The sequence below is a fragment of the Echinops telfairi genome, unplaced genomic scaffold (assembly GCF_000313985.2).
Source record: "Echinops telfairi isolate 266 unplaced genomic scaffold, ASM31398v2 ScPeMD7_1;HRSCAF=3_0, whole genome shotgun sequence".
NCBI classification, from domain to species: domain Eukaryota; kingdom Metazoa; phylum Chordata; class Mammalia; order Afrosoricida; family Tenrecidae; genus Echinops; species Echinops telfairi.
This window is the reverse complement of record NW_022103896.1, coordinates 49,213,983-49,230,267: the sequence shown is the minus strand read 5'-3', so window position 1 is coordinate 49,230,267 and position 16,285 is coordinate 49,213,983.

Here is a 16,285-nt window from a genome sequence, read left to right as displayed (position 1 = left end):
TTGAGAAATGATGTACAAATACGCTTTACACAATTGATGTGTGTATGGATTGGGATAACAGTTGTATGAGCCCCTAATAAAATGTTTAAAAAAATAAAAAAAAAGGTGATGGTGAAATTACAGCTGGATGTGGTCAATAATAGCCATTTCTGTTTGGGAAGAGGTGATAAATGGGTCAGAAAAACTTTTCCTCATTTCTCAGGAAAATATATTGGATACTTCCCCAAGGAAGCTGAGAATCCAGATTAGCTTGAATGTGAGAGGCAAAAACAGTAACCCCCAGAGGACTGAAACGAGTGTGTTTACTCTTGAACATGTATGAATCTTGTTTGAGAGGAAATTAAAAATGCACTCATTGGCATTCAGAGCTTTAGTGTCCAGCAACTTCTACTTCATTCGTATTTAAAGACTAAACACTAGTCCTAGCTTGGGCTTGCCTGCATGCGCAGCGCAGAGAGCAAGACAGCTGTGCAGGGTGTTATCTGCAGCAGGGCTGCTCCTCTGGATGTAGTGTTTGTGTATGGCTTAACTACACGGGTCATCCCTTCACCCTTTCTACCTTTCTTAGAATGAGTGAGTTGATTAAATACTGTTCTGATGATGCTGTCTGTTGGACATGAAGAGGAAAAGAATTAGGAAGTCAGAGAGTGATGAAATCTTGTATTTTCTTAAAAAAAAAGAAAGAAAGAAAAGACCTCAAGTATCCTAATTTATTTTGTTGCCCTTTGATTGAAAGCCTGGATTACATGTTTCTGGTTCTCCATAGTCACTGGCAGAACCCTTCACAAAAGAACCTCTTCGACTGGTAGCACCCCGCCCATCAAGGGACACGACAAAAACCTGGGGCTTCTGGGGCTTCTCATCTCTCCAAACGCTGTCCATTCAGCCATGCAGTCCTGATAGTTCCGCCTCTTCCATATTTCATGCACACATACATTCAGGTGTCTGCTTTTATGACCTTTGCAATTAGACTGGCAGATTTGTAATGTGTGCTTCTTCTGCTTAATCTTTTACATTGCACCCAGAGAACTCATTTTGTCACCACCTACCTTAAATATTCCAGTGTGACCCTAGTGCCCACACAACAATGTCTTCACTCCTTGGCATGACATGCAAGACCATCCAGGTTCTCATCTCTGCTGACCTCTTTAGGGCCAGGACTAGCTCCTCCCTTTGTGGTTCCTTCCTCCACACGCTCAGAACGGTGGGTAGAACCACAAACGCTCCACCTTTCCCGTTACCTTTGGGTCTTTGCACAGGCCCCATCCTCTGCCTGGAATCCTCTTTTCCCTTCGGATTAGAATCTCTCGGTTTAGATGTTGACCACTCTGTAAACCTTGTTGGCATGGAGTGCGGGATATCAATGCCTCACAGCGAGCACCATGCAACTCCGTGCTAGGACAGTTATGTGCTGTATTTTAATTTGTTTACTTGGCAATCTCTCCCTATGAGAGATGTAAATTTATTGAAAGCAACGATTAATCATGTTCTCTGCTATAGACCCTGCGACCTCAGTAAATATTGGTTGAATAAATAAATCTGCGTTCCCACTGGATCCAGACTTAGGACATTGTTTCCCTCAGCAGTCTCTCACTGAGGACATTTCCAGCCTGAGATCTCAGGAGTCCAGGAAGACGGGAGGGGCCTTGTACTAAGGAGAGATGTCACTGGATTCAGTAAAAGGAAGGAAAATGAATTTGTCAAGTACAAAAAAAATTATCCTAATGCACAATTTTGCCTCAGACCAAAGTTCTACACTGTTAAATTTCAGATTTTTTTAAGAGCTAGATATAACTATGCTCCTCTGACTTTGTATAGAATATCAGTGTCAGTAATCCATGGCCAGAACTTTAACTCTTTTGTGACCCGAGGAACATGTAGCACCAAGCTCTAGCACCAAGCTCTATTTTCCACTTCTGGGCTTTACTTGGAAGCTACTTCCCCCCTGACAATGCATGTTACTGTCAGGTGGGGACTGGTATAACTGTTTCAAATGGAAGAAATGGGCATGTGCTACAAATTACTGTTTTTACAGGGTATTGTATGATTTTTCAAAACTTTTGTCATTTTTCCCCCTGGAGATAAGCCTTATAGGTATATTTCCAGCTTTCTGTGCATTATCTGGAAATGATCTTTCTGGCCACGATTCTATGTTCACGAGAACACCACATTTTCAGGCACTCTAAATTTTATGCCCTTGTTAAGAGATCTGGGAGCCCTGGTGACACAGTGGATTATGAGTTAGGCTAATCAAAAGGTCAGCTGTTCGAATTCACCAGCTGCTCTATGGGCGAAAGATGAGGATTTCCACTTCCATAAAGAGTTACAGTCTCAGAAACCCACAGAGGCAGTTCTAGCCCACCCTATAGGATCACCATGAGTCAGGATAGGCTCCAGCAATGAGTCAAGAGTGCTAGAAAGTGGTTAAAAGCCCAGAAGGATATACATGTTCCCATATGTTTATCCCAAGGACAGAGTAAGATGTTTGTTCCATGTAATTGTGCTCCAGAATCCAATGGGACATATGTGTTCCGCACAATACACATAGAATCTATAGTTGAGGATAAAGTTTTAAAATCTATCCTTCATTCTGCATGCCCTCCATTGATAAAAAAAATACATGGTATCAACCAGGCTGGACTTCAAAGCAGAAAATAATTGGATCTTGAAAGAGTTAAGGAGATCCTTTTAAAAAATGCTTGTCCTGCGGTGTTCAGCTCTCCTCACCTGGTCAGAGACTCCCCTTGAAATCCTCTAATCTGAAACCACCCAGGGTAAGGCCATCTTCATGGTTCCAAAGATAGTTTTTATTCTTGATGATGATGTAAAATGCACCCGCTAAGTCATCACGCTTTCCCTTGCTCTTTGATTTAGAAGACACAGTCCCATAAATATAGATGACTATTAAATGCTCTAATGCTATCTATATGGTAATTTGTTTATTGTCCTGAAAAGTTTCACATATATCTTTACAGGGTGTTCATTTCTCAATTTCCTGCAAGTATGATATAATTGGAGAGGTTTGTCAAGTAGAGGGGGCAGTAGTTATCTCGAATCTGTTGATGTGTGAGCACATAGCGTGTTCACCTGGATGGCTATGGTTGGAGTAGCTGTCATGCTGATACCAGCTCATGGCGACCTTGAAGTCTAGAGTTGTCTTGCGTTACATTCATGATGCTTGATGCCTTCCAGTTCACCATTGGGACCACTGTGAATTTTGAAACCTGCCCACCCAGGGTGACTCTGGTGGTTCGTGAGATACTAGTGACATAGCCTCCCGCATCATAAGCCAGCACAGTACAAGAAACTGAATGTAGAGGTTTTAAAGTCAAATATTTGGAGAAGAAGTTGACATTTATGGAAACACCGTGGAAACACAAGCACATGTATTTATGGCTTTGTTAAGTGAATATTTGGAAAATTGGAACAAAGAGAGGTTAATAAATTATATGATATGTGAATTATATGGCAATACAGCTTTTTTAAAAGGGAAAAAATCATTTAAAATATTATATTGCCATCTTCAGTAAAAGCAAAAACAAAAGTAAAAGAAAAAAATAAGTCAAATGTACTCTTTTTCATATCTAGTGACATAGTGGTTATGAATTGGGCTGTTAACTGCATGGCCAGCAGTTCGAAACCACTAGCTGCATCACAGGAGAAAGAAGGACTTTCTACTCCCATGAAGAGTTAGTCTTGAAAACTCGCAGGGACAGTTCTACCCTCTCCTATAGGGTGGCTAGGATTCACTGTCAATTCATGACAGTGAGTCTGGTTTTGATTTTTTGGTTCTGGGGAGGAACAGTCTGTGAATTGTCTTTTGGTTACTGACCAAAAAGAAAACTTCCATTTAACAAAATCTCTTGAAACCTCATATCCTAACCTCTGGGTTTTTGGTGGTGTGTTGCTAACTAGAATAAAAGGAGGACTTTAGGACCTCTCTGTTCTTATTTGAGCCCATTCAGTTGAAACACCTCCACCCCAGCTGACATGAAATTCCCAGAAAGGGTAGGTACATTTATTCACAAATTTATACATGAAACATCTCCAGGGAATTGATTTGCTGCTAAGGTTGGGTGCTAACAGACATAAACGGGCAGCCTCTGCCATAAATGTGGGACCATGACAGCCTGGGTTTTGCAATCAGCTGACGCTGGGTGTGCATCTTGGCCCTGCCACATACAAGCTTCATGACTCTGGGCTGTCTTTTCACCTTTGCCCTTTAACCTCCTGCTTGGCATAACAGACAACCAAGCGACAGTCTTGAAAAGCTCTGGTCAGGGTCAAAAGCAGCTATCTACATCAGCTGCAGGACGACAACATGAAAATAGTGGGCCCCTCATTCAAAACACAGGAAAAAGGTGACAAGAAAGGTACTCAAAAGATTGAAGACATTTTCCTTTTTTTCCTTGGTCTCTCTTTCCATTGGTCCCCATCGTTTTTGAGTTGCTATTAAGTTGTATTCCCTTACATGGAAAACTGCTTCTCCTGGAAATCCCCTTTTCTATGGGGATGCTGAAGGGAACAATGCCCAAGTGATTTTTACCTCTGTGCCCAGGTGTGCTTGTTAATTTGATTGAAGAAGGGCAGAGACTCAAATCTCAACCACCAAACATGCTTAGTACTTACTGGCAGTCTGGAGTAAAAAGGGCTGCAGTCATTCCCCGTCTTCAGATACTGCTGGGTGCACACCTCCCTGCCACCCCTGAGCCCCATCTCTCCTTGCATGTGCACCCAGGCCCTAATGGTGGTGGTGAGCAGTAGCAATGGCTAGGTCAGGGCCCCTGGGGTGAGAAGTTGGGAAATACACTGGTGTCAGTGTGGCAAAAACATATGTTTTAGCATCCATTCCCAAAGGGTGGGAGTTGGGTCAGTGTTGGGAACTCCATGGGGACTGATGCTCCAAGATTATCTATGCATACTCCATTGTCCAATCAGATTTTTTGAAAATTCTAGATACACTTATTAAGTGTTTTCAGATTAGCCTACGATACAGAATTTTAAACTGAATTAATTTTAAAAATCGAATATTTTACAGAGGTAAGATTTTAGTGATTAAAATTATTTAAGCCTCGTCTGCATCCAAAGATACACAGCTTTCTCCCTTAAGGCTTATCTACTGAACAGCCTGAAATGAGAACACTGATTGGCCAATGGGCACCTATCAGGAACAATCATCCCTTAGGATGGTCTCATGATGCTGTCAGGTACACAAGTTGTACTTGAATGCCAGAACTCTGCTGAGTCAGTTTAACGGCAGTGTAAAAGAGCTTGATTTTGGTCTTGTGGTGTGAATGGACCATGATTAGAAATTTGAGAGGAGTGGGAGGAAGTGTGCGACTGAATTATAAAGTCCACTTAAGCTTCTATTTATTTTGTAAAAGAGTAGTTGGGAGGAATGTCTTTAAAAAAACTGTCAACCTTTCTCCAGGAAGAAGGATAGTGTTGTTGTTGAGAGGTGCTGTTGAGTGATTGTCTTTTCCAACTTCTCAAGGCTGCTAGTAGGCCTGGTTTAGTGTAGGTTAAGGATGTCAAACTGTTAACAATGAATGTCCTCATAGTCATTGGGGGTATGTTGGTGGGGAATGTCACTGGGAAAGCTCTTTAAATTGCTATGTAGCTTCCTACCTGCACTCTGAAGTCAAACTGATGCTTTTGTATTGGTTTTTTGTGTGTGTGAAAACATAGCAGCCACACACTATTTCAACAATTCGTTGACATTGATTACATTCCTCAAGTTGCACAATCATTCTTGCCATAATTCTCCAAATGATTCAATCACCATTAATTTAAGCTCACTATCCCTAAGATTCTCATCTATTGAGTTGCTATTATAGAACTGATAATTCTTTAAAAGGATATAATGGTCAAGGTAGACACATCTTACTTATTAAGATAAACTTTTTTAGTTGTTCAAATAAAACTTCAGGGCATAGTTTTAATTTAAAGTTTAAAGATCACCCCAGGGCAATAGTTACAGGGACTCATCAAGCTTCCATGAATCCAGGATGTCTGGGTTCCATTGGGAATTTCAGACCCTGTTCTAAATTCTGCGCTTTTGGGTTCAAATTCGTCTGTAGATGATTTGATAAAAATGATCAGTAATTGCAATAGATGATCTTTTAAAAGCATAAATACGTTGAGGCCACTTATATTTGGAATCCATTGGTTTCATTTGCCTGAGAATCATCTAAACTCCATAAATTGCTACGAACTACTCAAATTCTGCTTTTCTTTACCTCCTGCACGACTAAACACTCTTTATTGCTTCATTTCCCCCTGCACTCTCACCTCTTGGCTCCTGGTCTGTTCCTCCAGAACACTGTCTCCGTCCTCACCCTCTCCTTTCCTCCTGTTTTCCAAGGGATGACCGCAAATCCTTCCATGCTCAACTCCATGTTCTTCCTTAGTGTTGAAGGCCTTCCCTTATTCTAGGTCAGGGGATTGCGTCTCCTCTTTGCGCCAGCACTGGAGCATAGCACTTTGGTGTTGTCCCATATGAGCAACTCTGGAGCCAGAATTGCATTTACCCTGATCACTTTTTATCCTCACCCTCAAGACTTTGGTACTCCATTACTTGGTGAATAAATAAATTGATAGATACTCTTTCCCTGTGACCTCATAAATGAAGGAGGTCCTGGGTGGTGCAAACAGCTAAGCTCTTGGATACTCACCAAAAGATTGACTGTTTAAATCCACCAAGAATCTCCTATAAAGAAAAGTCATATCCTTGTCAATGAGGGTGGCGCGTGATGGAGACCCAATGCCCATCTCTAGACAACTGGACATACCTTGCAGAGGGGTAGTGGGGAGATGAGTCACTTAGAGTACAGTATAGCAATAATGAAACCTACAACCTTCCTCTAGTTCTTAAACGCTTCCTCCCCCCAACTACCAGGACCCCAATTTTGCCTTGCAGACCTGGTTAGACCAGATGATGCACAGCGGTACAGATGGGAATTGGAAACACAGGGAATCTAGGACAGAAGAACCTCTCAGGACCAGGGGTGACAGTGGCGATACCAGGAGGGAAGGGGGATGTAGTAAGGGGGAATGGATCACAGGGAGCCACGTTTGGCCTCCTCTCTGGGGGACGGGCAGCAGCGGGGTGGGTGAAGGGAGACGCCGGACAGTGTAATATAGGATACAATAATAATTTATAAATTATTAAGGATGCATGGGGGAAAGGGGAGGAGGAAGGGAAGGGGAGGGGGGAAAAAAAAAAAGGAAAATGAGCGGATTCCAGGAACCCAAGAGGCAAGCGAATTTTGGGAATGATGAGGGCAACAAATGTATAGATGTGCTTTACACAATTGATCTATGTATTGTGATGAATTGTATGAGCCCCAATAAATTGATTAAAAAAAAAAAGAAAGTCCCCAAACTTTACTTCTCAAAGTTCTCAATCTTGTAAGATGCCCTATAGACTACAATTCTATACTGATCCATATAGGGTCACCATGAGTCAGAATCACATTAATGGCAACTGGTTTGCCTTTTTTTAATTTATGAAAAGTGACTCATTGTCTACATATCACTAAAGTAGGCATCTATTTGTCTAGAAATGTACTAGGTTTGATGAAGTACTTAATGAAGTATGCTTTGTACATGTAGCTATAGTCCTTGATCTGGAGCTAGCTGTAACCTGTGTGAGACCTTGGATCAATCCATGTACCAAGTATTAGGAGTTGTAGACATGCTTTAAAAAAATTCCGCATAAATTGGGTTAAAAATAAATCGTGATTTCTAATAACACAAATCAAAAGCCATAGCAAGAGAGAGCTCTATTCTCAGTGTGCTCAATAAATGGTTTCGTGGGTTTTTTTTAACCTTTCCCCCCATATTTCTCTAGCCTGTCATAGTCTCTAAGGGGCTTGTGAAAAATGTTCTGCAGAAGGCATTTGGAACAAGGATGGCTGAGTTAAAGAACTTTTTCAAATAGTTTTTGCTCTCAACTTGACATACCTTACCAGAAAGCCATACCCTATGTATATAGAGGAGGGTATTGACAAATGAGTGCTAGGCTGGCTCTGATTAGGTCAGGAGCTGCACTTTGATGTGACTAGGGCTCAGAAGACATCGTAGGTCCTGGAGCAGGAAAGAAATGAGATGAAAGTCTTCTCACAGCGCCAGACTGTTTTCACCCGAGGGAGGGAGCACAGGAATGAAGAACAGGCTTCGTATAGAGAACTCCTCTGAAGAAATGTAGGTGATCATAAGTGGATTGGGTTCTATTGGGTATGAATTGTTGAAGACATGTACCTACATTATCATGCTTGTTTGGAAATATTCTGAAGACTTCCATCTAAAGTCTATTACAGAGAGATGCTATTGCCTCTCTATGTGAACACAAACAACAGCTAATATGATGATCGGATGTTTTTCCTTAACTGTATTTAATGACTATCTTGTGATTACTCGTGGTGTTACACCCTGTTCTGAGTACTAGACACTCCTCTGTTAAGGAAGGAGACACAGTATCTGACTTCATGGCCCGCTAGAGCAACACTGTCCAATACAACTTTCTCTAATACCAGACGTGCTCCACATTGTCCAATGCACCAGCCACTAGGAAAGAGCAGCTATTACTCACTTGCAATAGGCCAAGTGTGACTGAGGAATTGAGTTCAAAAAGTTCCTCAGAAGGTCTATATAAGCCTTCCTCTACCACACACACCCACACACACACACACACACACCTCATCCCTTGCATTGGTAATGCTTCTCATGATTCCACTATAATACTATTGGGTTCCTGGAACATGCGCCTTTATTTCTCTTTTGTGTCTTTGCTCATGTTATGAACTGATGTCTGCTGACGTTCCTACCCTCAGACCGTCTCACCTGACTGTATCTAGTCCACGTAGGAGCCATGCCTTTCATGAAGGCTTCCCTACAGCCGCTTCCATAGATTTCTGCACGTTTCTTGATGACAATACTTGTTAGTTGAGTTAGTTGACAATACTGCCATTGAGTTGTCCCTAGTTCCTGGTGACTCCATATGTGTCACAGTAGTATGGCCCTCTGAAGAATTTTCAGTAGCTTATGTTTCAGAAGTAGATCCACAAAGTCTTTTATCTAAGCTAACTATGGGTCAAGTCGAACCACCAATTTTCCATTGTTCTTCTTGAAAGGCAACAGAGTACAAGCATACAATGGTTTAGTAATAAGCAATTCATTTTTTCATTTTAAAAATATTATGATAAAGCAGGAGTGGATTACTCAATAAGCCAGGGAAACACAGAATTACTTGTACTTATTAATCTGTAGCGAACAACTTCATATGATTTTCACCACCTCAAATTGTTCATTACAGATCAGTTCGTCAGCAGAAGTCAGCCTTTTCTGAACTTGCTTAGTAGGTACTCTCCCTGTCAAAGATTGTGAATTTGAAGAAGAGGCTCTAGTTCTGTGGTGAGGTTAAGTGAGAGACGCTAGCCAACCAAAAAGAAAAACTGCAATGTGATGAAAATGTGAAATTGTTCACTACAGATTGGTAAGTAAGCACAGGTAAAAACATGCTTCCCTTGCTTACTGGATATGCTGCTACTGAATCAAAGACACATAGTACTGTCCACCACAATGTTCATCTGAGCAGAGCCAAAATGCATAGAAGCATGGTTCTGTTAGTGGCCTTTACTGTCCCATCAGGCATGAGGGAGTGTTTTCGATGAATATTTTTGAGTTGTGGATTATTGCTCAGGATCTCAACTCTGCTCTAGGGAAGCTCTAGCTAATAAAATCAAACAAAAATGAAAACACATAGTCAGTTAACTTTACATTTATCCTAGGTAGTGTACTTAGCATTTCTAGACCTGGATACACTCGGAAGAAATTTTTTCAAAGTAAATAGCATCAAGGAAAGCAGTTATGAATAAGTTAACCACTTGGGTAATGGCAATTTACTCTAAGGGGACACCTGCGGAGTTTTTCGTTGGCATGGCAGGCCAAATGGAACGCTTCACGTTGTTGGAAGTTTATCAGGATGCACACTTAGATGGTCTTTGAAAAGATAGAAAGTTGATGTCCCCTACTCCTTCTACCGTAAAAATGTAGCATATAAATTATAGGGTCTGAACACAGGGAGGACTGTAAACGTTCAGTATAATACTACTTCCTTTCTGTTACTACTGTTGCCACATGCTGCCTCCATTAACACACAGAGATAAGAAATGCTCTTATTTCACACGATTTCCTGAATAGGAAATTCAATCCACTCACTCCGTCCCTCCTTGTAAATTGGTCCCACCTGTTCAATTTAAGTTGACCCTTTTTGCTGGAGATTTAAAAGCCAATTAACTTTCATTTTATCTTTTGGAGAGGCTGGGAACAACTTGTCATCCTTACAATAATAGCTTACATTTCTGGTATTAATACAAACTTCTTGACATGAAAAGAAGAACAGGTTTGGGTTACAAACAGATGTTTCTGACTTTGTGATACTCTTTCTGATGGTACATTGATTAATTTCGGGATGCTAGCTTTCTTATCTGTCAAATGTGGACACTAAGGCTTATCACTTACTTTTCTCATTTAAGTTTTGTGAGAAACATCATGACCTCTGGGGACCTCCAAATGCTTCAGGAGCCTACGGTTTCTATCAGTGAGTGCTCGGAACATCAGCACATCAGTCCAGATTTCAAAAGGCATTTCTGGTTGATGAGAGCTTTCTTAGCCACCTAGTGCTGCTACAACAGCAATACCACAAGTGATTGTTGGTTTTTTCTTTCCCACAAATGAAAGTTTGTTTTCTCACAGATTAGGAAGCTGTATATGAAAGGTCAGAGTGCAGCTCTATCTTCTGTCTCTGGAAGAAGGTCCTGTGTCTTTAGTTTCAACTTCTTTGGGGATCCCTATGTGTCTTGGATTCTCTCTTCCTTCATCTATACTTCTTTTGCTTGTTTGCTTCATGTCCTTTATATATACAAAGACTGATGTAAGACATACACTCCACTAACCCGGTATTAATATTATAACCAAAATAATCCCATCCCAAGTGATATTAGAACCCCAGGCATAGAGGTTAGGATTTGCAATGCATATTTAGGTTGGGGGACAGGTGTGTGACAATTGAATCCATGACATTTCTTGAATGGAGTTTGAACCTTTTCAAAAACCCACTGCTGAGAGATGGATGGATTTATTTGTGATTTTCCATTCTGTTCCATTGTCCCTCATTGCATCAGCGCCAGAGTGTTCTGACAGTTCTGGTCGTGTAGTATGTTTTGAGACTGGCAAGGTGAAGGCCTCCTAGTTTGTTCTTCATGTTACTTAGACTAGTTAGGCTTCTCTCCTTTCCACATAAAGTTAGTAATACGTTTTTTTTCCCCCATGTAACAGAATTTTGCTGAGATTTGGGCCAGGATTGCAACCAACCTCTAGATCATTTTGGGTAGGACTGAATTTGTTTGTTATGTAATTGTTCCAACATAGGAGCACAGACTATTGATGTAGGTCTCTTTCAGTCAGAGAAAGGACTGAATGAATAGAGTCTCTCTCTAAATGGGAACATCGTGAAAAATGGTTCAGAGGGCCTTATATCTGAGTTAACTTTACAGATGAGTAGGAGTTCTCCCAAGCAGAAAAGGAAAACAGTCTAGAGAGGAGTAGCATGTGCAAAGCTGTGATGGTGTAACAGAATATGGTTCGCACCGAATGAGCATGAACAATGTCAACCACTGTGCTAATATTTTTGCATAGCTTTAAAAAAATGTAATCCACATGGAAGTTTTATAAAATATGCATAGTTATTTTAATCAATATTTCTACCTCATGTAGATCAAGAGATGAAGGCTCAGAGGTTAAATAATTTGGCCAAGGTCACATTTCTTAAAGTAACAGACTAGAATTTGAAACTGGGTAGTCTTGGTCTTGAGCTTGGGAATTAAGCCATCACACTAAGTATAGGGTATGGAATCATACAGTTACTGAGGAAGCAGAGGGTGGTTTGGGACTAAGTAGTAAAAGGCATCATATGCTGATCTAAGATAGACTGTGCCCTTCACACTGGGGATTCATTAGCCCTAATTGAGATTCAGCAACCCCCGTGAGAGGGTCGTTTGACCCCCCAAAGGGGTGGTGACCCACAGGTTGAGAACCGCTGGACTAGAGAGACCTGGAGATTGAGGAACTAGCTCACTATAAGGCTGGATCTTCACTGGAAACCACAATTTCAATTAGCTCTATTCCAAGGAGGGAGATGATACTTTCTATTGTGGTTTGATTCACTTCAGTAGAGGATGCTTATAGGGTTCAGGTTATAATGAAAACAGGCAGTTTCATCCAGAAGACTGCTGGTGGCATAGTAGGTTAAGATTTGGGCTGTTTATCACAAAGTTAGCAGCTTGCAACCATCAGACGCTCTGCAGCAGAAAGATGAGGCTTTTCATTCCCATCAAGATTTATAGTCATGGAAACCCACAGTGTCCATTCCATTCTGTCCTATAAGGTTGCTATGAGCTAAAATTGACTCGCTGACAGTGATTTGCATTTTATTCCAGCCAGAAGCCCTGTTGTCACTGGAGGTTGGGCATTAGACTAATAATTTCAAGGTCAACTATGCAAGCTCACCAGCCACTCGCTGGAGAACGGAGATGTCTGCTGCTGAAAGGATGTATAGTTTTGGAAAACTGACACATGGTTGCTATGAAGCAGAATCTTACTCAGTGACAATAGGTTTGGTTGGTTTATTCCAAACAGTCCAGCGAGCCAGTGGTTTGGGAAAAACCAAGTAGTTCATGTTTGTTACTTCACGCTATTCCATCAATTATTTCTTAAGGATTCGAAGACAATTCAATTGGGACATAAATAATCTTTTCAACAAATGGTGTTATGGCAATTAGGTTTCCATACACAAATAAGATGAATTTGTACTTCTACCACATACTATACAAGAAGGTACCCCCCCCCAAAAAAAAACAACCCAACAACAATAGGAAAAAGCTCTCCTGGGTGGAGCTTTCATACTACACATCTTTCTGGCTAGGTGAGCATCAAGCAACTCCCCCTGAGTTAGTGCACCCAATAGTGTCCCCTGGGAAGGTTCTCTCTGGTCACAGTGAAATTTTTTCATAAAAGCAATTTTGCTCTAACCTCGATTTTTTGTGATGACTGATTGAAGAGAACAGTGGCTATGAAATTTTGTTTCCTGCTTGGTGAAAAATGCCACAGAAACTGTGGTAGTGCTGACCACAGCTTACCAGGACAGTGCTATGGGAAAAAATCAAGTGAAAAATTCAAGTCTATGAGTGATTTTCTCATTTCAAAAAGATGAAATGGTGATTGATGACAAACCTCATTCTGGATGCCCATTAACTTCCCAAATGGACAAACTCGTAGTGCAATTTGAGTTCATTCCATCAGGTTGGATTGTTAATCAAGCTTTCTATTTAGAGGTTCTGAAGAGATTGTGTAACAGTGTGAACAAACCCAAAAATATCTCCTGAAGACTTCTTGAAACAAAACAAACCCAAATCAAAACAATAGTTTCACTTAGCTAGTAAAATGCGTGCCTTGAACATCATGCTTTTAAAAGAATTATTCATGTATGGTCGTCTTGGCAACAACAGCTTTAAAGATTTTATAGGGACCTTAAAGAAGATTGAATATATAAAAATGGTTGAGGAAGAGGAACCATTCAGAAAACAAGGGTGAGGTGGTTTCACAAGAGGAATAAATAAATCGTGGTTACTGAATTGTACATGAGGAAATTGTTGAATTAGTGTGTTTTATATAGCATGTCTTCAACAGCAATGATAAAAAAAATTAAAAAGAAATCTAAAAAGAAGGCAAAGAGACTGAACTGAAAGTTTGACAAAGTGTCAAGAGCGAGTTTGATTCTTTACATTCAATTACTGATTGCATCCTGTGCTTTTGCCTGACTTGATGGAACCTTACATTTGGCTAACACTTTCCAAGTTGCTTTCATCTAATGTCAATTCTATTCTGCTGAATTTCATCTCTTTTTAATGTAAAGAAAACTAAAATCCTCACAAGTGGACCATTAGATAATATCATGATAAATGGAGAAAAGATTGAAGTTGTCAAGATGTTTTTAGATCTGGTCTAGAGAAAAAACTCCAGTGATACTCAGATATGTATAAGACAGAGAGCTATGTCAAGAAGTAATTATACATCATGAAGCCATCTCAGCCCAGTCCAACTCAAGTCCCTAAGTCTTATACTAGTCCTCACAGTCCTCTTGAGACTCATGTAGCCACATGCCAGTGATGCAGACAGATGAACTGGGAAGCAGGAAGAACACAGGCTGCTGGGTGCAGAGTCATGTGACTCCCAGGTCTGTAGGAACATGGCGGGATCCTGGCAGCTCTTAGGGTCTGGTGGCCCACATGAGGTCACCCCTCGAGGCAAACAGAGTTCCAGCAAGCAGGAACGTGGAGGCTCAGAGATAACTTGTCTCTGTTCTTGCTTTTACATAAAAGGCTTATGGCACCAAGGAGGTGTCATCAGGCTGCAACTTTATTGACATATTTGACTCCATCTCTAGGCAGGAGTGCCTAGTTGACATAATTCCTAACTGCCAACAAGGATTTCATGTTACTAGGATCCACAATCAATGTTCATGGAAGCAGACATAAGGAAATCAAGCAACCTAATGCACTGGACAAATCTTCACAACCCTTATTTGAAGTGGCAAAGAGCAAAAATGTTACTTTGTGGGCTCAGATGTGCCTGACACAAGCCAGGCTATTTTCAATCACCTGCTATGTGTGTGAAAGGCTGCTAATGAATAAAGAAGACCGCACGATTGATGCATTTGAATTATGGTGTTGGTGAAGAGTATTGCTAGTACCAGGAGCTCCTGAAACAAACCAACCAGTCTTGGAGGCAGAATGCTCCTAGGAATCTAGAAGGGCAAGCCTTAATCTCATGTACTTTAGACGAGCTATCAGCAGAAAAAAGTATCATTCTCGGTAGAGTAGAAGGTCAGTAGAAAATGAGGAACACCGTAAATGGGATGGATTGACACTGTCTGCAGCAATGGGCTCAAGCACAACAATTGTGAGGATGGCCCAGGGACCAGGCAGTGTTTCATTCTCTTGTCATTTTGATTCAGAGGGCAAGGTGATGGCAAACGACAACAACTCCTTCAAAAAAAATTCCCCACCCCCAAAGTAGGGAATTATCTCCTAGGGAAAATAATCCTTTAGTATAGGTTGATATTTGAACATGGTAAGTGGCCTATTAAAAAAAATGACAAGTGATATGTTCCACAGGAATGAGTCTATTTCTATTTTGATAAATATTCAACTTGGAATCTGGGACTTTCTTGAGAAATCCAAAAATGAATGGCTTTTAATTACCTAATTGTCAGAATGCAACTTCTCCTTTAAGATGAAGAAACACACTGGACTTATGAACTTGTTGATAGAAACAACAGCTGGATGGATTTAAAATGATGTAACAAGTTTGAGTTCAATGTCACGTAGCAGAACTCTCATCCCTGTGCCAGTGATTTGAAGTCCTGGTTGGCCTTTCTCCTTGACTTACAGAAGTTACAAGCCGTGCTTTAGAAATTTGACCTCCTTAATTACTATTTTGAACTACTAGAAACCTTGTTAATTATATCTTTCAAAGTGTGTTAACTGAGGAAAAGCCTGTTGCGTCATGAATGACAAGATTGAGACAGGGGAAAAAAAAACATTTGACAGTAAGCGTTGCTCTGCCATGACATAGTCCTCCAACGTGCAGTTGCCCTTTTCCAGCCAGAGCAGCAGTAGAGGGAAAGGGTAACGTGTGGGCGGCATCCTCCCTCCCTGCCACTGAATGTCAGACCATCCAAATGTTTTAAGAGGCAAGACCTCAGATTTGAAGTTGTTTCCATTAGCAAGAAAAAACATCTTTGACATGTTCCCTAATTTTTCTCATGGACATATTTTTCAAAAAAAAAAAAAAGTCACAGAAGAAAGACCTCATTAAGGGATGAAGAATATCTTTTAAACAACCAAAATATAAACTGTTGTTATTTGGGTTCTGGAAAAATTAGATGGTATTCAGATGAAATGGAAGTCTAACTGTGTGAGGTACTTTTGTATATTCCTGTAATAGTGATGTTCATATCTATCTGTCCCCAGCTCAGTGTGCCATAACAGATTCCAAGAGCATGGGTATTGATGCTCTCACCTGATCACTGATTAAACAGTATTTTCAAAGCAAGCTTTTTTGTTTTTTGGTAGTTTTCTTGATATAATAGTCACATATCATATACAAATTCTACCTTACAAATCAGGCTGGACCGGAGGATGTACACTGGTATACATAGGAA